General features: G+C 43.5%; 1 protein-coding gene across 2 annotated transcripts in view; it reads left to right on the top strand.

Moving 5' to 3' along the window:
- Positions 1 to 7790: 7790 nt before the first annotated feature.
- LOC147705720 (sulfotransferase 1 family member D1-like) overlaps positions 7791 to 26833 on the top strand; it is an 876537-nt gene continuing 857494 nt past the window's right edge. For both annotated transcript variants that reach the window (XM_086932153.1, XM_086932155.1), the window contains exon 1: positions 7791 to 7853. The gene's annotated coding sequence lies outside the window, so the exon portion shown is untranslated. The remainder of the gene's footprint in view (positions 7854 to 26833) is intronic.

Below are 26833 nucleotides of genomic sequence, written 5' to 3'. Positions count from 1 at the left end.
TTTGAGCACGGGACCTGGTGGGATCCCACCTTTGGCCCTTTTGCTTCCCGCCGGAGCTCAAAGGACATAATGAGCTTGCGGCAGCCGGCAGCGCCCTTCGCTCCTGCACAGTCCATTCAAGCAAAAACATTTGCGGGAGAATAATATAGGTTCAATGCACTGATCGGAGCCGCGAGATGGAGGAGCAGGCACGCTGCAGGTAAGGGGGGGAGGCTATGCTCCACTCTCACCAAGGGGTGGCATGGAGGGTCCAGGACGAGAGCTCGATGGCATGACTGGCAGCAACTTACAGGCCGGGGGCGGCAGGGGGAGAATTCCTTGACACACGTCCCGTGCCCTGCCTCTCACCCCTAACTCTGCCAGGACAGGCAGCAAGCTGCATACCTGAGGCTTCAGGGACACGACTGACACCAGGAGCTCTCCACTACCCAGACAGAGTGCCATTAACACATGTGGGGGCCGGTAACACCTCTTAGGGCCTGAACCTGCTTTATTTCTTCCACCCTTTGCAGTGGATCTGTTACCCTTGTGAGCCGCACTGATTGCACACCTTCTACAAGGCTTTCCCGTGCCGCTTAGAGGACAGAGAGAGGATCCTGTGCCTTGGCGACCCCTTTTACTGTCCGGTGCTAGCTCTGAGGTACCCGGTCTGCATAGCGGAACTGCAGCTGCTGTGGGAGGAGAGGACCAGCGGGCAGCTTCAATCCAGCTCCAAGCTGTACTTTCTACCTGAGGACTCTCCATGGAGCCAGAGCATCGAGCACGGCCAGGTAAGGGGCATTATTAAACGGTTGAGCCCGCTGGCAGTAAGGGCTTTAGTGCCAGAGTTGTGGAGGATGACCATGCTTTTGAGCTGCAAGAACCACAAGGCATGCTATAATATTTCTGTGATTATTGAGAGATGAGCCTGAATAGCATTTGCCTCTTTTATCAACGTTTTTCTTTTATACACGGCGTTGAGACTCACATTAGGTGTACTAGCGCTGCGTTTGTCATGTGTCATGTGTCATGGGTTCTGGTGTTATTAATTAGAACATTCCTCTATATTTATATATGTATGTGTGTGTGTGTACATAAAAACTGTATTTTTAAGTGTCTCAGTGTGATCAACAGTGGAAATTGTTAAATGGACTCCAGAATAAAAAGCAGTAGGCAGCCCAGGTGTGGGCAGTAAGGTACCCTGTAACAAGGAACGAGGGACATGGCTAAATGCTAATACGGTCCAAAAGGCAAGACCAATGGATTTGCAAATGCTTGTTTTAAAATATTATAATGCACAGTCAGTCTTGCTGGGTATCAAGTCTGTCTCCTGAAGACCAAACTCTGATATTTGCAGAACAAGCTCAGTCCAAGGACATGTACTATGCAGAGTGCGCTCTCCCAGATGATTGATTGATTGATTGATTGTGTGCTTATATAGCGCTGGAATCACTCCCGAAGGGGTACCTCCGCGCTTCGACCGCTGCGAAACCCTTCCTGGCTTCCCTGAGAGATGGTCCCTTAATGGGTATCTCCAGGGTGAGACCAGGCATCCCCGGCGGTCTGGTGGGGCCGTTAGTGAAGATGAGGCAAGCTGATCTTGTGATCACTGATCTTGAACAATGGAAGAGTAATTTAAGTATTTGCTGTTAAGGTCTTTATTTAACTGATAGATTCAGAGTAAATCAAGTATGGTGGACTTGGATTTTCATCCTTGACTAGGTAGATGCAACAAGTACCATTGAAATAATAGAAACATCTATTATTTCCACTGTTATGGATTGGCACAATTACTTGAACCACTTCAGAAAAGGTCTTCCTTTGCTTAGGTGTGTTTACATGGAACGTCTGGTGTGATTCTGTCCAGCGCCAATATGTATGCACTACAGAATGTGTAACTTTTTTGCAATCTAAAAAAGGGACATCATAAATGTTGTTGAAAAACAGTTCAACAAATACACAATGTGCAATATTTCAAACAGAGAGGTCAGTGATATGACAAACTGCTTTCTCAGAAATAGAAATGGATAAAATTGAGGGGCGTGGCTTGGTACCCGAAGGTCATGGCGGCAGGCGAGGTAGGCTCCGCGGCTCGCCTCGGAGATATACCGCTTTCCGTACTCAATTCCTTGTGCTGAGGACACCATTAGACTTTGGAACATGCCAGCACGCCTTCGGGCCTCCTGACTGTCAGCTAGATGTGTGTTTAGCATTTTTTTCTGGAGCAGTGAGTCCATAGCAGTTCCGCTCGTATCACGGCCGCCAATTTGTGTATTTTGCACAGAGACACGCTTTCTTTCAAATATCTCGTTCTTCAGCGTCCTGATGCTGGAATGTTTCCCCTTTCTCCAGCAAACTTATTCTGCATGTGAGCACTTTATTTGACAGCACTGATCTGACCCCATTTTGCCATAATTGCGTTTCAGGCTCCCTTTTACAACACTAGCTCTGGAACTTACTGGCGGCCATTTTAGGAGCACTGCTATCTCCTCAGAAGTTCTTCTTACATATACCAGTGCTGTATCTCTTTGGATATGCTGCTCATTTACTTCTCCATATCCTGCCTAATAGTTGTTGCTGTGGGGAGCTGTGGGAAGCCATGTAGTGCCTGTTTTCACATTATTATCCTACATTGCTACCTTTTTGATGCCTTTCATTGACCACTGCGCTCAGCCTAGTTTGATGATTTACGTTGTAAGACATCCTGTTCTTTTTGAGAAGGAGTTTGATGGATGAAGTTTTATGGGAATATTGAAAGCACCATTTTCTTCGACCACCAAGCCAAGGCGCCTTTTTATAAAAAATTCCAAGATTTTTTCAGAATCTTCCAAGCTTGAAGATTCTCGCGCCTCTTCTTTACAAAACTCTGTTGCAATAAAGGAATCTTCCCGAGCAACCTATGGGAAAACCAACACCAAGCGTCTGAAAAAGGACCCACCTTCGCCTCCTAAGTCTTCAACATTGGTTTCCATGGATTTATTATTGGAGGAGATTAGGGCCCTTCGACCCTTCATGGAGGAAACTAACGCCAAATTACAAATTTTGATGGACAATTGGTCCCAATTAAAGACAGGGGTCTCCTCAGTTGAACATAATGTTACCTCCTTCAAAGAGACTTGTGCTCATGTGTCCAATCTTCGTTCGCAAGTTACAATGCTTCAACAACAGGTTGAGGATTTGGAAAACCGTAATAGAAGAAATAACCTCCGCATTTATGGACTGGTAGAAGGGATTGAAGGATCTGACTCTCTTACTTTTTTCAAATCATTTATTCCGAAACTTCTTCATTTGCCAGAGGGAACGACGTTGAACATCCAACAGGCACACAGGCTTGGTCCTTTACCCTCTCAGGCATCACCATCACAAAGGCCTAGGGGAGTCATTTTGTATTTTTTAGAATACACAGACTTGTTGAATGTCTTGGTGGCAGTTAAATCCTCTCCAAAGATCTTTTGGTTGTGTTCTTCTTTATTTTTTGCTCAGGATTATGCTAAAGCTACACCTGCACACCGTAAAGCCTTTCTAAATATGAGAGCTGATCTTCGCCTACTGGGTGCCAGATATGGCCTTTTCCACCCTTGTTTATTCAAGGTTACCTACAATAACAAGACGACCAAAAACGCAACATTGCCCGCAATCGAACACGTTTGCTACTTCAACACATTAAGAGATTGGAACACTCTTTTTATACATCCAATTCAAAAGAGGTTCTTGATGTACTTATAAGAACAAAATTGCAATTTAATAAGGAGTCTACTGATAATGCTTCATTGTATCTTTTGAAGTCAAGCGCAAAGTTTTGTGGTGGTAGAAATAAAGCAAGCAAACATTTGTCTAATTATTTAAAAACTAAAAATAATATGCTAAATATTGACTCGATTTTTGATGATAACTCTGTTTTAAAGTTTAAAGATACAGAAATTTTAAATGAATTTGCTGCCTTTTACGAAAAATTGTACTTATCTGAAACTAATCCCACAGAAGACACATTTTCACACTTTTTTTCGACCTTATATCGACCCCAACAACTCCCCGCTGAACTCTCACTCTTAGAAAGAGAAGTCACGCAATCAGAACTCCTAAATGCACTACATCACCTTAAAGAAGACAAAGCACATGGGCCTGATGGCTTCACATTAGAATTGTATCTCCACTTCTCCGACTCATTAATGCCCAAAATACACCTTCTAATAGATTATTGTTATTCTTTGGGGAAATCTGGAGGCTCATTTTCAGATGCTCACATTTGCTTGATTCCCAAAGAGGGATAGGATCTTAAATATTGCAAGAATTTTAGACCTATATCGCTTGTCGATATAGACTATAACATTTTTTCTAAAGCATTAGCTCTTCGCTTAGATCTTTATCTTCCACAAGTATTGGGCAAGGAACAATCTGGCTTTGTGAAAGTGCGAGTCATACAGGACAACACTAGACTCCTCTTTAACATTTTATCTAAAGCTTCACATCTGAATCACCCCTTAGCAGCTATAGCACTTGATGCAGAAAAGGAATTTGATAGAGTGGAATGAGCTATTTATTTTATACTCTTAAATGGTTCGGCTTTGGCCCCAATTTTATTTCCTTAATATCCCTATTATATTCTAATCCTCGGGCTGCCGTTTGTGCCAATGGTCTCGTATCACCTTTCTTTGATCTTGGCAGGGGATTGCGCCAGAGCTGTCCCCTTTCCCCCTTTCTTTTTAATTTGGCTCTTGAACCTTTCCTCTCCAAAATCCGGCAAAACCCACAAATATCAGGATTTCAAACCCCTACTACTCATGTTAAATTTGCGGTGTATGCCGATGATATCTTGCTTTTTATTTCAAACCCAAGCAACTCGGTCCCTGCCTTACTTGAAGAAGTCACCACTTTCTCATTAATCTCGGGTTATAAATTGAATAATGATAAATGCGAGATTCTACCATTAACTAAATATACCTTTAAGGAAGACTTTACGTCTACTAATTTTACCTGGAAATCTTCCTCTATTGAATATTTGGGCCTACATTTCACACCAACAATTAAAGGGACAGTCTCCTTATGTTTAAATAACTGCATCCAGAAACTTTCAGATCTCACAACTAAATGGCACCCTCTATATTTGTCCTGGTGAGGTCGTTTGGATACTATCAAAATGATGCTCACACCCATTGTCCTGTACACCATTTCCAATATTTCAGTTCCCATATTTAGTAAACTTTTTAAAGCTGTTAATTCAATTTTATCATCCTTTTTATGGAGCAAGAAGAAACCATGTATTTCCATCTTTAAATTAGCCCGTCCCAAAGAGGAAGGTGGGATTAACTTCCTTCTTTTCTCGGTTTACCACAAAGCCTTTCAATTACGACAAGCTTCATACTGGCTGCTTGATTCTACGGACAACTCTCCTTTATGGGCTTCAGGTGAACTTTCGTTTATTTCTCCTTTCTCGTTTCAAGAATATCTCTCTTTTTCTCGAAAACCCCAAGTAATCTCTACCCCGCTTTTTAAGTTTACCTCCAAACTACTTAGCCCTTTATAACCTTTCGTTCCTGATACTTTGGCATCTTTTCTTGCCTCCACAATATGGCATAATAAGAATTTACTGATACGCAACAAGCCCTTCTTTTGGAAAACGTGGAGACAACATGGCTTATTATGGGTCAACCAACTCTTCTCAAACATAGAATTTCTCTCTTTTTCTTCGCTTAGCCTGTTGTATACTTTGCCCAATTCAATTTTCACCAAATACCAAGCTCTTTGAACAAGCATTTTGGATGCATATACACTCTTCTCCAATAATGTTCAACGATCTCAATCCGCGCACTCACACACCAATTTGTCCTCACTCTTGCGCCTTCAACCCAAAGCGTCAACCTTATATACCTTTCTTCAATCTACTCCCACACCCAGACATAAATCAAAAGTCGAAGAATCATGGTAGAAGGATTTTGGCGCTGACTGGTCCTTACTATTATGGAGCGCCTTATGGATTAAAATTCGTAAGTCCTCGAGAGCAGCTAGCCTCCCACAAACGCTGTTTTATATATATCATAGACCTCTCTTATCTCCACAAGTCCAACATAAAAGATTTCCTGAAACACCTAATATTTGCTGGTCTTGCGCATCTCGTGATGCAAATTTTCTTCCATATGTTATTTCTTTGCCCCCTAGTACGTACTTTTTGGACGCGTGTTTCGGTCTCAAATCAATTTAATTTTCAACACACATATCCCATTCTCGACAACCACCATCTTTTTAGGCAGCCTTTCACGAGTATGGGATGGCGAAGCTAACTTTAAAATTGTTGATTTATTAATAGCGGTTGCTTTTCAGCAAATAAGAAGGAATTGGAAGGACTTTACTAACATCTTGTATAAAGCCTGGTGGTACGAAATATGTCACAACCACAGATTGGATACATTCTCCAATTTACCTACACACATGATTGCAAAGAGAATTCAACTTTGGCTGCCTTTTACAATTTTTTTGGGATAAATGCGCTAAATCACACTCCTTGTTGCAACCCTCTCAGCAGGAAGTTCCTAAACCTCCTTAACTCATTTACTCTCACATACACTTTACATATTTCTTCGGTACCTTATCTTTTTTGCCTTGTTTATTCATGACAATGTTTGATGATCCTTGCCTTTGTTTGTCACATTTGTACTGCAATTTACTGATGATTCGTTGATTGCTATTTGTAACACTGTATTCTATACTGACACCTCATTTTCTTTAATAAAGTATTTTTCAAACCTTAAAAAGAAATGGATAACATTGTATAATTTTGCTTAAATCTCCATACTGTACCAGCATCAACTGCAAATGCACGTTTTCAGATGCCTTTATTCCATGAACAAATCACAGAGAGGCTCAATGCCTAAGCTGCAAATTCTCTTGAATTTTTTTTTTTAATTTTAAGTTTTTCGAAGGATACGGTGTTTCTTCTTTTTTAGGCCCGTTATAAATATTTAACTCACTATTAACTGTAAGTGTCAACTGTCTGTTAAAATAAATGTGAAAAAGCCCACCAGCAACACCCCCCCCCCCCACACACACACACATACACACTTTTTAGAGAAAGATTTACTAATGGAAGACCCGGGCGCAGCCTCAGAGGCGGTGTCATATCACATAGGCTGTGTGAGTGAATCATTACTCGTCTCTGCCCCAAGTACATCCAGTGGGGTCCCCTCCCAACTGTGTAATAAATGCCACTGTGCCTACTCACCTTCACAGGTGGGCATTCTAGGTTGGAAAGGAAACCTTTCACCATTGTATAGTGTTAAACTACAGGGGGCAGATTTATGAGGCCCTTGCGCCACGTTTACGCCGCTGTTGCGTCACGCAAGGCAGCGTAAACGTGGCGCATCCCTACGAACGATTTACAACGTGACGCATCTAGGCAGATGCGTCACGTTGTAAAGCCCTGCGCCGCTTGTGGGCGTTCCGGCGCAGGGTGGGCGTTCCGGGGCAGGTGCGCCTCGCAAAAGTGGCTGAGTGAAATCTATGAGATTTCACTCAGTCACTTTTAAGCCAATGCTGCGTCAAAAGCCTGCGCCTGCTTGAAGCAGGCGTAGGTCTTGACGCAGCATTGTTAAAATGGGGCACCCCCGAGCCTTGCTGGAGCTGCGTCGCGCTTGCGACGCAACTCCAGCAATGCGCCACATTTCCGGCACAGATGCGTCACGCATCTGTGCCGTTTTTGCACCATGGTGCGTCGCATTATAAATGCGGCGCACCATGGCTGGCGGAGCTGTGGCGCACTGTGGCGCATGTTAACTGGCGCATCCCTGGGGATGCGCCAGTTAACATAAATCTGCCCCCAGGTGTTGAAGCGAGTCGGAGAGTTGGGGAAAGTGGTGAACGAGGACTCATTCCCGCAGCAGGTATGCAATGATTAATGTCTGAGAAGATAGGCGCGATATGGTAGTTCAAAACTGCACGATGTAAGCAACGTCAGAAAAGTTGGTTCCGAGAGCGCGACCCCCACCACCCTACCCTCCCTCCCAAGCACCCCAAGAGATCGACGAGCTGGGAGTACATCTCTCAGTACTCGCCCCATCCAACTGAGGAGATGTTGTCCCAGTCGTTCTGGGGAACAATTTAGCATTATCTCTTTGACCGGATCGGAGCCCCCGCGGCCTGATATGGCACGAGGCCGCTAACCACGTGCGCGCATCACGCTTTCTATGCTTAATATTTGTACTTAATCATAGTCAAATGTCTTAGCTTTATTTTTTCTTGATTAAAATCATGCAATAAGTGCTTAAATTACAATTGAAAGTATGGCTAAATAAACTGAACTCACTTAATGTGAAAGAAAAACACACATTTCAAACAGCCGGAAGGACATGGTGACAGAACTATGCAAAATCTTTCTGCCCTCAAAACCAGAACGTAAAATCACGTTTAACAATCAACTATAGAATTACAACTTACCTTTTTAGTGTTGGTAAAGTTTGCACATAGCCCTTTCGGACCAGTTCCAAGGATACAATCGCTGGCACACGGAAAAAGCTAGCAACGCTTCTGAAGGGCAGTAAGGCCTACCCCGGATTCATGGAGCCACAGTAGCGCGTGTTACCTCCTTGTGCAATGTGAAGCACAATGCTGACTATATGGTCAATTCTAACCCCATAAGCCCCCCCGCCCCCCGAAAAAAAGAACCAGGGTGGTCCTGCACAGTCCCCTTCAATAGCTCAATTCCCCAGTCTGAACCATTCAAGCCCCATGCACAGGCGCGTCGTGAACCCCCTACCCCCGCGTTAGCAGCTACAGCTGGAGTGGGCCTCTTCTGTTTGCAGCTGGACATACAAAGGCTCGTAACTAAAACGAAAAGGTGGGTGGTAAGTGAGTGAAAGGGTGGATGGGGAGATATCTGGATGAATCCGTGAAAGGATGGATGTAAGGACGAATGAATGAAAGAATGCATTAATAGGTGGGTGGTTGAAAGGGTGGACGAATGAGTGAAAGCATGGATGGCTGAGTGAATGGGTGGATGGATGAGTGGATGGATAGAAAAATGGATGGGTGAATGGATGGATGATTGAGTGAAAAGGTGTATGGATGGATAGATGAGTGCAAGGGTGAATGGATGGATGGATAGATGGGTGAATGGGAGGATGGGAGAATGGATGGATGAATGGGTAGATGCTTAAATGAATGGATGGATGGTTGAGCGAAATGGTGGATAAGTGGATGGATGAGTGCAAGTGTGAAGGGATGGGTGGATGAGTGAATAGGAGGGTGAGAGGATGGATGAGTGAAGTGTGATGGATGGATGGACAAGAGGATGGACGGATAGTTGAATGGATGGATGTAGGAATGGATAGATGGATGAATGGGTTTGATGGATACGTTTGGAGATGGATGGATAGGTTTGGACAGGTGCGTTGTGAACCCCCTGCTTTAGTAGCTACAGCAGGGGTGCAGTTCTTAATGGCCCTTTTCTCTCTGCACCTCACAGACAAAGGCACATCATTGATGTGAAAGGATCGGTAGGTGAGTCAGTGAGTGAAAGGATGGATGTGTGAATGAAAGGTGGATGGATGGGTGAGAGAGAGGGTGGATGGATAGATGGAAGGATAAATGAGAGAAAGGATGGGTGTCAGGATGGGTGTCAGGATGGACGAGTGAAAGAATAGGTGGATGAGTGAGAGGGATGGATTGGTGATTGAAAATGATGGCTGATAGAATGATGAGTGAAAGGATGAATTGATGGTTGGATGGGCAAAAGGGTGAGTGGATGGATGGATGAGTGAGTGAAAGGATAGATAGATGAGTGAAAAGGGAGGATGGGTGGATGGAGTGAAAGGGTTGGGTGGATAGACAGGTGTATTGATGGATGGATTGATAGATGGACGAGTGAAAGGGTGTATGGAGGGATGGATGACTGAAAGTGGATGGATGGATGGATGGATAGGTTTAAAAATGGATGGGTGGTCTTTCACCATTCCTTTGAATGATGAAAGTCTGTATGATGGATGATAGAATCAATTAATGACAAACTGTAAAGTGAAATGGTGGATATCAGTGCGTGGATAGAAGGATGAAAGGATGAACAGATAAATGCTTGATGGAAGATAAAAGAGATCTCTTCTGGGGAGAGTCACAATTACTTGCTCCACTTGCTTGGTGCCTTAAGTGATTTTGTTCAATGAGTGGGGTATTTTAATTTTCTGTCTTCTCCCTTGCCCATGTATATCCACCAGAACCACATAGTTGCCACTCGCCGCCTTTTTACAGACTTGACCAGTATTTTAATGTCCCAGCTGGCAGAAAAATAAAGAAATCACATAAATACGAATCTTTTCCTCTTATCAGCTTAAAACAGAGGCATAAGAAAGGACTTTAAACTTTCGTTCTGGAGCTATCTGAATGATCTGTGACTTATAATGAACAAAGGCATACAATCTGAAACGTAAATACTACCACCTTTTCTAGAAAGTCCCGTTCATCATTTCTCACCTGCGCCCAACTCCCACCCCCACCCCTCCCCGATAAACCCCGAAGCAGAGCTGGGGGGCTCGTGATTAGTATCTTCTGCTGGAGACAATACACGCCATGCATTTGCTGCTGTTATAGCTAGTATCAGGATTCTTTCGAAAGATTGTCAACATTCACCGCCGACCCTTAAACACACACGGAAAGCACGATCTTCATACAATTCAGCTTATCAAAAAAGGGTGTTCTCCTGCCCAATGGACTATTGTCTTTAGAAAATGTCAGAAATTCCTGCCTACGTTTTCTTACGCGTTCAGAGTAGAATGATTTTGCTTTGAATGAAAAATGCCAGGCTGCGCAGAACACGTTATGAAGGTGAAGATAACCCCTTGCTCAATAGTTTGTCAAAAACAACTCCAACGCAGTATCTAGTGTCCTTGGAAAGTCTCGGCCATCGACCTCTTACTATGCAGAGGTGAAAGGCGCTGATAAGATCCTATAGGGAGTATTTGCTCATCCACGTTACCGGTCGTCCAACGCCTTCAATGAAGCATCACGGCGCTTTAAAGCCGGATAGGATAAACATTGATCAGCGCGCCCTACCGGCTCATAATTATTTGTAGTACACTCAAGTCGAGTCAAGTAGTCAATAAGCTTTATTCGGTCAAAAAAAAAATCAACCATTAAAGCAACTGTACATACACAGATACTCAAATCTAATTACTTTAAAGACAGCAACAGCAAAGTCACAGTTCATAAAACATTAAAACGTCATACTTTTTCTGACTTGAATTGATCTTAAAATATATGTTGCATCATAAAACCACATTTCCGGCCCTCCTAATGTAAACAGTAAACTCATAGCAGCATTGGTGGTTTTGACATTATATTTCTTAAACAATGGTTTAAAGTATTTGAGCTGCTGGGAGGGTTTAAGGTGTTCCAGATTAGGACGGGCGCACAGCCGTGTGATCGCAGGGTTTTAAGGTGAGTTCAGAGTAACAGTTTCCAGGCAATGGGGCGGGCGGTAATCCCTCGTAACCGCTCAGGGTGGATAAATCCACACAGGTAGGCACAAAAAACAACAAATACCCCTGCTCTAGAAAAATGCAGTAAAGTCACAGTAGTTTCTGGTTGTGGAAACAGTAGTAAGATAAGCACATCAACATATATCAGAGTCAGTAGATGGCGGTATATCAGAAGAAAGTTCGAAAATGAGTAGAATTCTTTGTTGTGGAAAGCAGTTTATTGTTTCTCTTGTTATGGCCAACACGTGTTTCATCGCAGGGAAACCAGACTGCGAATCTTCAGGGCTGGGTATAGATACAAAAAATGCATTTGTATGATTGTCCTATGTGAGCTAAGCAAGTGAAAAAAGGTGGTAGGTGGACCCTTCGTGATACAATGTGGGCATGCCATGGAGTGACTAGGTGAAAAAACGTATGACTCAAACTCTGGAGCTTAAGTGCCTTTGGTGTATGTGACTGGTGAAGTTTTTAAACCGTGTTTAAGCAGATTGTGTAGAAATGGCTGCAGACAATCTGTGGCTGGGAAGATTTTCAAAAAAGGAAACACATTGACCAGTATACATAAATACATTTTGAAGATGGAAATACATCGAGGCGAAAAAACTGAAGTGCAAGTGCTCAGATGTACAACCCATTGTGACTTGAAGTGACTGCTTGGTGGGTACTAAAAATATCAAAAACTATACATCCAAACATTTTTGTAGATAATATTAACTGATTAGTGAAATGCGTCCGGTAGCCGTTTTCTTAACATGTTGTATGATTAGAAACTTTTATCAAAAACCCAAATATTCTATCAGACGACCGGTACATGTAGTAAGGAGTGTTTGAGGACATTGTAGATTGGTGCTAAATAGGCTCCAGAAGGTTAGGGAGTTAGTGCTATATTCTAGAACACTCATGAGGTGCTCAATCAGTCGCTTTAGTTGTAACCCAGTAGTAGTGTCCACCTTCTGTGGTAACAAACGGTCATTTCGTACGTTACTGGTCAATGTAAACGTTATACTACGACAAGGGAGGATAGCTATTCTATGGTTGTGTTTATTGAAAAAACACTCTGATAGATCTGTTTTCAGAACACCAAACGCAAAGAATTACAGAAAAACGAAGAACATATGATTGTATACAAGAGGTTTTACGCAACTTTCCTTGTATTGGTGGGTGGTTAGGTTATGTAGTAAAGGAAACGATCTAGTCGTGTTCTGGGGTAGACATGGTAAAATCACATTTGTGAAACTCACCCTTTTAAATAACAAAAGCCGGGGTTGGAATTGGGACCAACACCCAGAGAAGAGAGTGTATGAAGGACGCGCTGTACACGCGTGGTAAGTTGGCTCCTATAATCAAAAATACGGGGTTTCAAACAAAAAACACATGAAGAACTCTTAAAGGAATTTAAATACACAGGAGTGACTAAAATTAAGACATATCTTCATACCTTGTCGGGCTCAACTGGATGACTGAAACCGGGAGGAGAATATATTAGAGCTGTAACGCTCGAAAAAAGAGGGCAAACAGGCGGGTGCACCTATAAAGATAGTGAATAGAGAAACAAACGATGTGGTATGGTTCTAAACTATTAAAATAGCGTTTTGAAAGTGCGTAAAGGTCGGTGTGCAAAACTGGATGCTTTACCTGTTGCCGTTCGTTCCCCCTCTTGTAGTTCCCGGCGCCGTTTGTCGAAGACGGTACCCGGCCGGAAGTGGGGACGTCTATTTAAGCCTCATTTCCGCCTCTCAGTAGCGGAAAGACTAGAGCGGTGTTGTGCCATTGTTTGTGTTATAATAATGGCAAAGTTTAGAAGAAATACTAGATACGATAGAGTGTATTGCAATGGCAACACAAAAGAGTAAATCACTGGTGTTAAGGTTACCTAGAAAGACATCAGTGTGCATTGGAGCTAACAGTTGATATGTTGGTGTTCTGGTGCACAGAATTAATTTGCGTGAAGGTTGGTGTTCCGACAGGAATTACGAATTTTATCGGAGAGAAGAGTCAGTGTTTGTCTGTGAAATAAGACATTCGTATACATGTGAGATTCGTGTTTACTAGGGCAAGAAGTGCTTGTCAGGTTTCGAGTGAAGCATTCAGCAGACGATTTTAACAACAAAATACACATGAAAGTGAATACAGTATATTACTGATTGGCAGTAGTTAACTAGTTGTAGATCAGGCAAACAACAATATAGAAAGGCGTTAGTATGTCCATAGACTCTACAGACATGTTGTAGTATGCTGATAAGGTTAAGGCATATTAGAACATTTTTGAACAATTAAGTGATTGTTAAGTCGTGAAAAGCAGGTACATTGGTTAGTGTTATCTTTAAAATAGATCTGGCATTTACTCCCCTAGGAAATATTGCATCTCAGGGTCATAGTTTAGGCCGAATTCAATGCTGCGCAGACGCATGATCCAGGTTGCTTCTTTGCGTCTTAGGGTCAGCTCACGATTGCCACCTCTTATGTGGATAGGCACTGTATCAATGCCGAAGAAACTGATGCGGAAATCATCTGTGGTTGACTGGCATTTGGCTACATGTAAGGCAACAGGATATTTAGGGTCTTGCTTGTGTATCGCCCTCATGTGCTCTGAGATTCTATCTTTTAGACACCTTATCGTGCTGCCCACGTATTGTTTTCCGCATTGGCACTCGATTATGTAAATGACATATTTTGTAGCACAATTAATGTTCATTCTGATGTCAAAGGTTTCTCCATTGGCACCAGCAAAGGTCTGAGTCTTATGTTTGGCCCATTTGCACATCGCACAAAAGCCGCATTTGAAGAACCCTTTGCTGCGTTGTGTTAGCCAGTCCGGAGTTTTGTCTGTACTCGGAACAGTTGGACTGAGTCTATTTCTCAGGGTTCTCCCTCTACGGAAAGTTATTTGGGGAGTTGGAGGAATGAGATCCTTGAGTATTGGATCATTTTTTAGCAGATTCCAGTGCTTGGTCATGCTAGTACGAATTGGTCGGTGTAGGCTGTTGAATTCAGTGATCATCCTCACTGTTGAATCTTTCGCCTTATTATGGTTGTTGCTTTTGAGTGTTTCTGGTCTCGTGATTTTGTTAAGTCTTTTCTTGGCTGTGGACAGGATGGATGGGGAGTATCCCCGTCTTACAAATCTCCGTTCCATGTCTTGTATGGTGTCTGTCAAGTCGCTGTCTTTGCTGCAGTTTCTTCTGGCTCTGAGAAACTCTCCAAAAGGTATTGATCTAATTTGGTGTGGCGGGTGGTAGCTGTCAGCTCTAAGAATCGCATTACAGGACGAGGGTTTTCTGTACAGTTTGCTGTGCAGTTTGTTATCATGTACATAGAATTCCAGGTCTAGAAACTCTATGCTCGTTTTGCTGGACTTCATGGTGAAGTTCAGTTCCCACTCGTTGTGGTTGAGATGATCAAAGAAACTTTGGAGATGATCATCTGAGCCTGTCCACAATAAAATACAGTCATCAATGTAACGACCCCAAAATAGTATGGAGTCGGTGTATTCTCTGCCCTTGGTGCCCCAGATGTGGTTGGATTCGAAAGCACCCATGAACAGATTGGCAAAGGATGGCGAAAATTTAGAACCCATGGCCACTCCACGTTTTTGTTTGTACCAGTTCTTTTGGAACATGAAGAAATTGTTGTTAAGGATGAGGGTCATCATAGAAATTAACATTTCGGTACTGGAGCAAGAAATCAAAGACCTCAACCTACCAGAACCTACGGTGAAAAATTACACTATTTTGGATGAGGTACTATTTAAACACCAGGAAGAAATTAAAAACAGAAAGGCCAGACAAATCAAAAGAGACGACGCGGATTACCGCAATGGTCGTATTTTCACTTACGATCGAAAATACGACTCTCTGATTAAATCACAAAACCCCAAGAAAGGCGGCACTATAACATCCGCACCAAGTTCTGTTTCATCCAGTAACGCTTCACTTAACTCAGCAGGGGTAAGCGAACCTGATCGGGACCTACTAGACACCAACAGTACTCCTTTTTTAGTGGAGCTAGAAAGGATGCGGAAGGGGAACAAGGCCCAACCCCAACGAGATACAACGAGATACAACAGATCAAAGACCCATAGAGGCAGCAGGGGAGGAAAACGAAGATTACAGAAAAAAACTGAGGTCAAGAACAGCCAGGAAATAGGGAGCGGACACCACGAAGTCCAAGTAGTCAACCTATCTTCCTTCCCTCTCACTCCTGATATGACCAATCTCCTTTCAAAAGGTTTAAATTTCAATCCCTTCTCAATAGGAGACACATGCCAAGCGAAAATAGACCTCTTTAAATTTGTACGGAGCCTTAAATTGAAAAAATACTTTGCAGGAAAAACCACAAACACCAGAAATGTTAGAAATATTCCTGATGTATTGACAGATAATGTAACGACAATAAAGGATATCCAAGCAATTCACCTTTTGTTATCCATTACTGAATGTGAAGACAGCCCCTTAGAGATGGGACAACTCCTAGAAGAACTAAACATAGACACAGATCTGGGGGTTGTCAGTGGCTTGAAAAACAGATCCACCTGGACACCAACACTACCAGGTGGTAACAACATCGACAATTTCCACAAGCGAGTTCTTGAAGACATCAATAAACTCAATACAAAAAAACTCAATACTACATTCACTTTCAAAGATAACCTCACCAAAGGAGAGCGCCTAGCCCTCGCCTCACTAACACAGACTTCCACCATCGTGATCCGCGAAGCGGATAAGGGAGGTAACATTGTGATCATGAATGCGGAAGATTATAACAATGAAGTACTAAGCCAACTAGGTGATACCTCTTGTTATGAACCGATTGCACACAACCCAATGGGCACTCTCACCACATCAATTAACGACCATCTACACAAGTGGAAAGAGGATGGCTTACTGAACGAAGATGAATACTTGTACCTCAAGGTGCATAAACCGACATTCCCATGGCTTTACACCCTCCCCAAAATTCACAAAGATCTCCCCTTCCCACCAGGCAGACCCATTGTCTCGGGTATAGGGGGACCGACCGAGAAACTAGCAGAGTATGTGGATTTGTTTCTAGGTCCACTAGTCAAGAACCTACCCTCATTTATCCAGGACTCCAAGCATATACTTAGCGTTCTCAGTGACCTAGAATGGCAACCCAACACTACCATAGTGACTATGGATGTAGTTGCCCTTTACACAAGCATCAATCCTGTCTTAGGTTTAGAAGCTATAAGACGTGTTCTGTCGCACAGACCAGCAACCCTGTGGGCACACACCGAAATGTTAATTTCTATGATGACCCTCATCCTTAACAACAATTTCTTCATGTTCCAAAAGAACTGGTACAAACAAAAACGTGGAGTGGCCATGGGTTCTAAATTTTCGCCATCCTTTGCCAATCTGTTCATGGGTGCTTTCGAATCCAACCACATCTGGGGCACCAAGGGCAGAGAATACACCGACTCCATACTATTTTGGGGTCGTTACATTGATGACTGTATTTTATTGTGGACAGGCTCAGATGATCATCTCCAAAGTTTCTTTGATCATCTCAACCACAACGAGTGGGAACTGAACTTCACCATGAAGTCCAGCAAAACGAGCATAGAGTTTCTAGACCTGGAATTCTATGTACATGATAACAAACTGCACAGCAAACTGTACAGAAAACCCTCGTCCTGTAATGCGATTCTTAGAGCTGACAGCTACCACCCGCCACACCAAATTAGATCAATACCTTTTGGAGAGTTTCTCAGAGCCAGAAGAAACTGCAGCAAAGACAGCGACTTGACAGACACCATACAAGACATGGAACGGAGATTTGTAAGACGGGGATACTCCCCATCCATCCTGTCCACAGCCAAGAAAAGACTTAACAAAATCACGAGACCAGAAACACTCAAAAGCAACAACCATAATAAGGCGAAAGATTCAACAGTGAGGATGATCACTGAATTCAACAGCCTACACCGACCAATTCGTACTAGCATGACCAAGCACTGGAATCTGCTAAAAAATGATCCAATACTCAAGGATCTCATTCCTCCAACTCCCCAAATAACTTTCCGTAGAGGGAGAACCCTGAGAAATAGACTCAGTCCAACTGTTCCGAGTACAGACAAAACTCCGGACTGGCTAACACAACGCAGCAAAGGGTTCTTCAAATGCGGCTTTTGTGCGATGTGCAAATGGGCCAAACATAAGACTCAGACCTTTGCTGGTGCCAATGGAGAAACCTTTGACATCAGAATGAACATTAATTGTGCTACAAAATATGTCATTTACATAATCGAGTGCCAATGCGGAAAACAATACGTGGGCAGCACGATAAGGTGTCTAAAAGATAGAATCTCAGAGCACATGAGGGCGATACACAAGCAAGACCCTAAATATCCTGTTGCCTTACATGTAGCCAAATGCCAGTCAACCACAGATGATTTCCGCATCAGTTTCTTCGGCATTGATACAGTGCCTATCCACATAAGAGGTGGCAATCGTGAGCTGACCCTAAGACGCAAAGAAGCAACCTGGATCATGCGTCTGCGCAGCATTGAATTCGGCCTAAACTATGACCCTGAGATGCAATATTTCCTAGGGGAGTAAATGCCAGATCTATTTTAAAGATAACACTAACCAATGTACCTGCTTTTCACGACTTAACAATCACTTAATTGTTCAAAAATGTTCTAATATGCCTTAACCTTATCAGCATACTACAACATGTCTGTAGAGTCTATGGACATACTAACGCCTTTCTATATTGTTGTTTGCCTGATCTACAACTAGTTAACTACTGCCAATCAGTAATATACTGTATTCACTTTCATGTGTATTTTGTTGTTAAAATCGTCTGCTGAATGCTTCACTCGAAACCTGACAAGCACTTCTTGCCCTAGTAAACACGAATCTCACATGTATACGAATGTCTTATTTCACAGACAAACACTGACTCTTCTCTCCGATAAAATTCGTAATTCCTGTCGGAACACCAACCTTCACGCAAATTAATTCTGTGCACCAGAACACCAACATATCAACTGTTAGCTCCAATGCACACTGATGTCTTTCTAGGTAACCTTAACACCAGTGATTTACTCTTTTGTGTTGCCATTGCAATACACTCTATCGTATCTAGTATTTCTTCTAAACTTTGCCATTATTATAACACAAACAATGGCACAACACCGCTCTAGTCTTTCCGCTACTGAGAGGCGGAAATGAGGCTTAAATAGACGTCCCCACTTCCGGCCGGGTACCGTCTTCGACAAACGGCGCCGGGAACTACAAGAGGGGGAACGAACGGCAACAGGTAAAGCATCCAGTTTTGCACACCGACCTTTACGCACTTTCAAAACGCTATTTTAATAGTTTAGAACCATACCACATCGTTTGTTTCTCTATTCACTATCTTTATAGGTGCACCCGCCTGTTTGCCCTCTTTTTTCGAGCGTTACAGCTCTAATATATTCTCCTCCCGGTTTCAGTCATCCAGTTGAGCCCGACAAGGTATGAAGATATGTCTTAATTTTAGTCACTCCTGTGTATTTAAATTCCTTTAAGAGTTCTTCATGTGTTTTTTGTTTGAAACCCCGTATTTTTGATTATAGGAGCCAACTTACCACGCGTGTACAGCGCGTCCTTCATACACTCTCTTCTCTGGGTGTTGGTCCCAATTCCAACCCCGGCTTTTGTTATTTAAAAGGGTGAGTTTCACAAATGTGATTTTACCATGTCTACCCCAGAACACGACTAGATCGTTTCCTTTACTACATAACCTAACCACCCACCAATACAAGGAAAGTTGCGTAAAACCTCTTGTATACAATCATATGTTCTTCGTTTTTCTGTAATTCTTTGCGTTTGGTGTTCTGAAAACAGATCTATCAGAGTGTTTTTTCAATAAACACAACCATAGAATAGCTATCCTCCCTTGTCGTAGTATAACGTTTACATTGACCAGTAACGTACGAAATGACCGTTTGTTACCACAGAAGGTGGACACTACTACTGGGTTACAACTAAAGCGACTGATTGAGCACCTCATGAGTGTTCTAGAATATAGCACTAACTCCCTAACCTTCTGGAGCCTATTTAGCACCAATCTACAATGTCCTCAAACACTCCTTACTACATGTACCGGTCGTCTGATAGAATATTTGGGTTTTTGATAAAAGTTTCTAATCATACAACATGTTAAGAAAACGGCTACCGGACGCATTTCACTAATCAGTTAATATTATCTACAAAAATGTTTGGATGTATAGTTTTTGATATTTTTAGTACCCACCAAGCAGTCACTTCAAGTCACAATGGGTTGTACATCTGAGCACTTGCACTTCAGTTTTTTCGCCTCGATGTATTTCCATCTTCAAAATGTATTTATGTATACTGGTCAATGTGTTTCCTTTTTTGAAAATCTTCCCAGCCACAGATTGTCTGCAGCCATTTCTACACAATCTGCTTAAACACGGTTTAAAAACTTCACCAGTCACATACACCAAAGGCACTTAAGCTCCAGAGTTTGAGTCATACGTTTTTTCACCTAGTCACTCCATGGCATGCCCACATTGTATCACGAAGGGTCCACCTACCACCTTTTTTCACTTGCTTAGCTCACATAGGACAATCATACAAATGCATTTTTTGTATCTATACCCAGCCCTGAAGATTCGCAGTCTGGTTTCCCTGCGATGAAACACGTGTTGGCCATAACAAGAGAAACAATAAACTGCTTTCCACAACAAAGAATTCTACTCATTTTCGAACTTTCTTCTGATATACCGCCATCTACTGACTCTGATATATGTTGATGTGCTTATCTTACTACTGTTTCCACAACCAGAAACTACTGTGACTTTACTGCATTTTTCTAGAGCAGGGGTATTTGTTGTTTTTAATGGTTTAAAGTAGACAATTCTAAAATTCAGAAACAAATCACATAAAAGTAAAAAGTGCAGAGTGCTCTGTTTAGTGTGCCCGTCACATGGGCATGGTGAGGCTGATCGCTGTTTCATTATGGGAAATGCTACTAAATAGTGGAGAAGGCCAAGTCTCAATCTTGCCAAAACGAAGGGGTGTGATGGTCTCGTGACTAATGTTAAATAGCCTTGGAAACCTTCATTATCTAGATGCTTATGGTAGAATTGATATGTAGATTGTTTCTCTACAATTCTCAGCCTGCACTCCTTCTTATGATTCAAGAAAGTGTTCTTTATCTCCCGTTTAGTCAGTCCCGTTAGATCGTTTGGGTTTTCCATGATCAACATATTGAACAAGTCACTGTATACCTTAGCTATGTGTTTGAGCCAGGGGATCTTAAGACAATTGTCCAGTCGCAGGCAGGCCTTATTAATTGTTTTAGTGAATCTGGTCTCCTCCTTTGTCCATATTGATCTGCAGAGTAGTTAGGGGTCTAAGTGCAATCAGGTCTGATAAATAAATGAGCCCCACTTCACAATGAATCAATTCGGAGGATGCTGAGGCGGGCAGACATAAAAGCTTTTTAAAGAAGGAATTTTCCTCTTTTTGCAGTTCTAGGCTGGAATGGTGACTCCAAACCCCTGCGTCATATAGTGGAATAGAAGTGCATCTAGCTTTATAAATATCAATCATTTCTATGACGCGCCGATCCCCCAGTTGAGATGCAAACCTAAAGTCCCAATATACACTTTTTATCATTTTAGCCCGAACATTGGACATTTCACGCATCCATTTGCCGTCTCCAGCAAAGGATAGCCCCATTTACAGAGATTAGGGGGGAAATGTATAATGAAGGGGCGGAGCATGTCGTTAGCCTCCTGGGCTTAACCACACGCTCCTCCACATTTCTGAAAAGCAAGACTGCACCATATTTAAAAGAATGTGGTGCAGCCTTGCGTTTCCCCCTGCGATGGCGCCAACAACTTAGCGCCAACACAGGCACCCTTACATCAGAGTGCAAGAGTGTCTGTGTGCAGGGGAGGATTGGGTATGTGTAGGAAGGTGTCCCTTCCTGCACATAAACAATCCTAAAATGCCATTTTGCAATTTTCATGTGTGCTGCTTCATGCCGCACACATGAAAGTTACACAATGGCATTTCTTAAAAAGGTTTGTTTATGTACAGAAAAGGACACCTTCCTGAACATCAACAGTCCTAGGCATTTTGCTTTTTCCATGTGTGCTGCACAAGGCAGCACACATGGAAAAAGCAAAGCGAGGAGAAATAATGCATTTCTCCTCATTTCGTCAACCTAAAACCAGGGTTTTTCTGGTCTTAATTTTGGTGCAGGCTCCTGTGTATGCCACACTTGCACATAGGGAGCAGCTTCAAATACAATGGGCGTTGTGGTGGAATGCCCACCACAACACCCACTGCATGCCCCTTTCACGCTAAACATAGCGGGAAAGGGTGCCTTATGCACAAGGCAGCGTTAAACCTCGTTAAGTGGCTTAACGCTTCCTTGTACATAAGGCAAGGCCCCTATGTTTCTTCTGAAGGCTGTCAGGTTTAGTTGCTCCTCGGGTCTGTGCGTAGAGTGTTCTAGAGCTGTGCACCATGACCGGACAAGTCCCCCCTTCAGTCCGATGCCCGTTCTCGATTTGAAGATTGAGCAGAAAAGTCTGCCATGAAGTCTTCCAGGCTTGATAACCAGTGAAGGGCTCTAGTAGCTGGGGTGACATGCAGCAATGTCTTCAGGTTACAAAGCCCGGCTGTTTGTGTTTATAATCACTGCTTTTGATTGTAGTTTTGAGTGCTCAAGCTCAAAGGAAAAGGTTCTGGATGGTCTTAACTCCTCCGTAGGGCACAAAAACAGCAAAATAGGTCCAACCCCCGGACCAACCAAACTAATCAAGACAACTACACCCTCACCTAATCCACTAAGCACACCTGATAATTCCGGTTTCTCTGACTTATCATTTCAAGCTCAATGTAAGCAGTCTCCATCTATACAACTAAAAGTATCCAAGCCACTAACTAAACGAGAGAGAAAACGACTGAGAAAGTCCAGAAAGAGCAAACACAAAAGCCAGGCATTAGACCAAATCCAGGTGAGATCCGCTCAAAAGGGAATTCGCGAAGAAGACAAAGTACCACAAAATAGCACTGAAGCAGCCAGTCCCAAAGAGCAATCGACCTCACCTTCTTTCGTGCTAGCTACTCAAAGTACTTCAATTCGCAACACAAGGGAGCCGCCTCCGCCCAAAAAAATATATAGCTTATTCAAACCTGCAGCAAGTAAGGTGAAAAACAATCTAAAAACTCAGGCCACACAGCCAATAGTAGAGAGCACCACAATGGCTATAAGGGAAACAAGACCAGGGGAGGCTAACTTGACCCAGGAAATTGGCCCAGGTGTAAGCAGTAATTCATAAACAAATAGGGGAGGTGACATTCATACACAAAGAAACACTCCGGAATTCCGAGATCTATTTTAGATTTTCTCAGAGCCCAAGGTGGCGAAGAATGAAATCGGAAGGAGCTCAGCAAAAGAGTGGCAGCACGATATGCCAAACAATAATAATTTTTTTTTAACCCCCAATATGTCTTAAGGAGAGTGCATGATACCCTCAACAGAACTGCAATGCTCAAATTATTTAAAGCTCTCCTCCCCTTGAGCCATACCAACTCAAATGACATCGAAAGCATCGGGTTCAACAAAACTCGAGCCCTACGGGTCAAGAATTTACAATTGCCACATTCGCCAATAACACTCTCATCAAACAGATCTGGCAACAGAAGGACACGTTTGCCAAATGGGGTATTGAGCTAAAAAAAAAAAGACAGTCCCTCTCTTTTATCCCAGTCCATTACAACTACCACCTCACACAACGTGACTGTTAAAAGGGGCAATAGGCCCATATCTATGCAGCATAACAAAGGAAAAAGAGTCCCTGCTCAGGAAAATCACCATAACCTTTGACCATCCTGAAGCCAGCAAGCCCACGGGTTCCCGGCATCTGAGTATGGCAGTTACCCCCATGGGAAGGGCATGAATAACCCCCAACAGCTTCATACATATACCAAGGTTGCAGTATATGTTCTTGGAATGTGCACGGACTGCTCACGAAACTTGAAAATCCAGACTTCATGGATTTCATAACACTGTACAACATTCTCCTTTTTCAAGAATCCTGGCAGATAAGCCCCTCTCCAAACACTGGTTACAAAGAATTTCAGAATCCGGCCAAAAGAGCCACTAAATATGGAAGACCAAAAGGAATCCTCTCCACCTTTATTTTAACAGAAATCCCATGGCACGCTTCACTAATAGACCTAGATTGCTCTTGGATGTTATGTGTCAAACTAGATGTCTCGTTGTCCCATAGTCTTCTTATACTCAACATCTATATTCACCCGGCATCCAAACAAAAGAGCCTAAGAATGGAACAACTACTTACAGTCAGTCAATTAGGCTTTATTTCGATATGTACATATCTTAAAACGCATTACAAATAGATAAAAACAGTTAAAAAGCCAATACCTAAATAGAATGCATACAGTTCAGATTGCAAATGGCGCAAATAAATTACATAAGAACAATCTAAAAATACATATTAAACAAGGTGCAAAAGCCTAATGGATCTAATACGCCATGCCCGACCTAGAAATTTCGCCAATCCACATGCAAACAGGGGCCGCGGGTCCGTTTTCAAAATTCGTAGGGCCTCCTTGTGGGATCTAGTCCCAAGCTCTCTACAGAGTGGTTTCAACCATCTGCGGCGAGGAACTGCATAGGCCGGGCATTCGAACAACAGGTGGGGAACTGACTCTATCCTGGTCTCACAGAAAGGGCAGAAGGGAATTGTCTGTGCCGGGACCTTCCACCTGGAGGTCAGATTCCCCACTGGTAGGAGGCCTACCCTAAATTTAAAATATAGAGCCCTGTCCCAGTGTTTTAGAATATTATCCAAATATGGCTTGCAGAAGTGCACCTCCTTGACCAAGAGGAAATCCATAGTGGACCTACACAAATTAGCGTTACTATTTCTGCCATCAAACACCCAACTCCAGTATAACTTCTTCAAAGCTGGCTTGGGCGGGGCAGTTCTGGTAGTCCAAGCGTCTTCAAGGCCCAGGTCTGCAAGAAAGTGCTTGACTTCCCTTAACCAGCGGATCTTAGACCAGCCAGGCATTGAAAGAACTACTTTTAGACCTTCTGCATAGCTGGACATTTCAGGGACTCTCCAAATACCTTCCCACAAAAGAAGAGGGCGCAACCTCGCCTGGTCACTAATAGGCTGAGTGCCCATATCTAGGAGGAGTGGTAGGGTTGGCGTACTGTAGGGGAGCCCCATTAAGTCCTTGTGGAATTTGTTTTCTGACCGGGACAACTGGTCCACATTCTCCACGCCCCAGAGTTCTGCCCCATACAGAGCTGCACTGACACCTCTTGCCCTATAGATGTCAAGTACCGGTGCAATGGGTTTGAGGGTTGAGGCACGCTGTTCGTTGAGGAGGGCCCCCACCACCCTTTTGTGGGTCAGCAGCATCTTTTGGTGATGACATTTCCAGCTCATGGAGTCGCAGAGACGAATACCGAGGTAATCAAACTCCTTGACCCTCTCAAGTGGAACTGAGTCAAGGGTAGGTGGTTTGACGGTCTTCTTCGGGGGGTTTAGGACTAGGTACTTGGTCTTCCCTGTGTTGATAACTAGTCCCCTAGAATCACAGAAGGACTTAAAGCTAGTTAGAAGATTCTGCAGGCCTGCTGGGGTTTTGGAGATCAGGAGGGTATCATCTGCAAATAGGAGGGTGGGTATTCTCGTGCCAGCCAGGGATGGTGCGTCTGCAGGGTGTTGTAGCAGGTGCTCCACCACTCCGTTGACATACAGGGAAAACAGAGTGGGGGCTAGCACACATCCCTGGCGGACCCCTCTATTTACAGGAATACGTGAAGTTTGTTGTCCCTGGTTACCCCACCTGATCTGTGCAAAATTGTCAGCATGCAGCTTTATCAGCATGCTTAATAAGTATGGGGGAATTCCCGGTGCATCGAGCACACTCCAAAGTTGGCTACGTGGGACCAGGTCAAAGGCGTAGATCTATAAATGCTAGGTACAGACTGCCTTTGCCCAGTAGAACCACTTTCCAGTAAAGCATCATAGGCCGGAATGATTGCTCTATTGTCCCCATACCTGATCTGAAGCCAGCCTGGTAGTCAGAAAGTATATGCTTCTCCTCTACCCACTGCAAGACCCTTCCTAAAACCACTTTAGCTGCTACCTTCTGTGTGGAGTCCAGGAGGCTTATAGGACGATAGTTAGCTGGCTCCTCTCGGCTCACTTTCTTGAAAATTGGGACGACCACTGCGCCCTTCCATGAATCCGGGAGAGCTGCACCAGCCAAGCCAGCATTCAGTAAGGAAGCAATAAGTCTCCCCCACTCATCTGAATTGATGCGGAGCAAGTCCCCCGGTAGACCGTCAGGTCCCGCTGCCTTGTTGGGGACAAGAAGTTTAATCGCCTCCACCACTTCCTTAGATGTAAACAGGAGTTCCTCATTAAGCTCAATGCAATCTAAGGGGGACTGTTCAGTCGGGGTTACCTCAGTACACGTAGCCACAGTGTAGAGCTGGGAGAAGTGATCAAACCATGCGCTCTCCGTTATATTACATGTTATAAGCGAGTCCACGGGTTTATCCCTAGCTCTTATTAGGTCCCAGAATCCCTTTGAGTCCTTCTTTGAACTTGCCACCTTAAGGTCATACCAAAACTGATTCTCATGCTCAGCCTTGGCCTTAGATATTGCCCTTCTGCAGTATGGGAGTGGTGTTATATACATTAGGCACACACTTTTCAAGATTTGCTATGGGCGCTCGCGCCCTATTTGACTAGCTTAAAGTGGCCGCCGCGGCCGGCACCGCTGTCACATGACCTGAACTTAGGGGCGGTGACCTGCTTAACATTTGTATTTCTACGCGCGCTGGCATCGTAGACACACGGTGGAGAAGAAGCGACTTCCCGACGGGTTTACGGTGAGGCTAGTTTGCGGTACCCGGGCAATGGCAGGTACTGAACATTAGGTTTTTACTGGTCCGGCTGTTTGTAATTCTATCAACAGCGGGGCAATAGTACGTTTTTGACCAGGCGAGCAGAGCAGCATACGGGGCTCCGTATGTTTTCAAAGGTATCCTGGCTCGTGCTGCTTGAGGTTTTCCTGTAACTAGCTTGTCAGTTGTCTTGTAGTGTTCCCCTGCTGAGCGAACAAGCGGAGACCTTTCTATCTAAAAATGCAGCCAGACTCGCACTATAGACGGCTTTCCCATATCACTTTGGTGGTGGCCATTGAGGTTTAGCTGCCGAGTGTTTTTACAGTGGATATACTGTCCCCGTGTGTTGAATATTCAGCACTACACAAGCTGGGGGGCTGTAAATGGTATTACAGAAGGGCACTATTCGATCAGGGGCCATGCGTCACACAGTAACATACTGGTTT

This window comes from Lissotriton vulgaris, chromosome 7 (assembly GCF_964263255.1).
Source record: "Lissotriton vulgaris chromosome 7, aLisVul1.2, whole genome shotgun sequence".
In the NCBI taxonomy this organism is placed as follows: Eukaryota; Metazoa; Chordata; class Amphibia; order Caudata; family Salamandridae; genus Lissotriton; species Lissotriton vulgaris.
The sequence above is the reverse complement of the archived record's forward strand: the minus strand, read 5'-3'. Positions and strand labels throughout refer to the sequence as shown.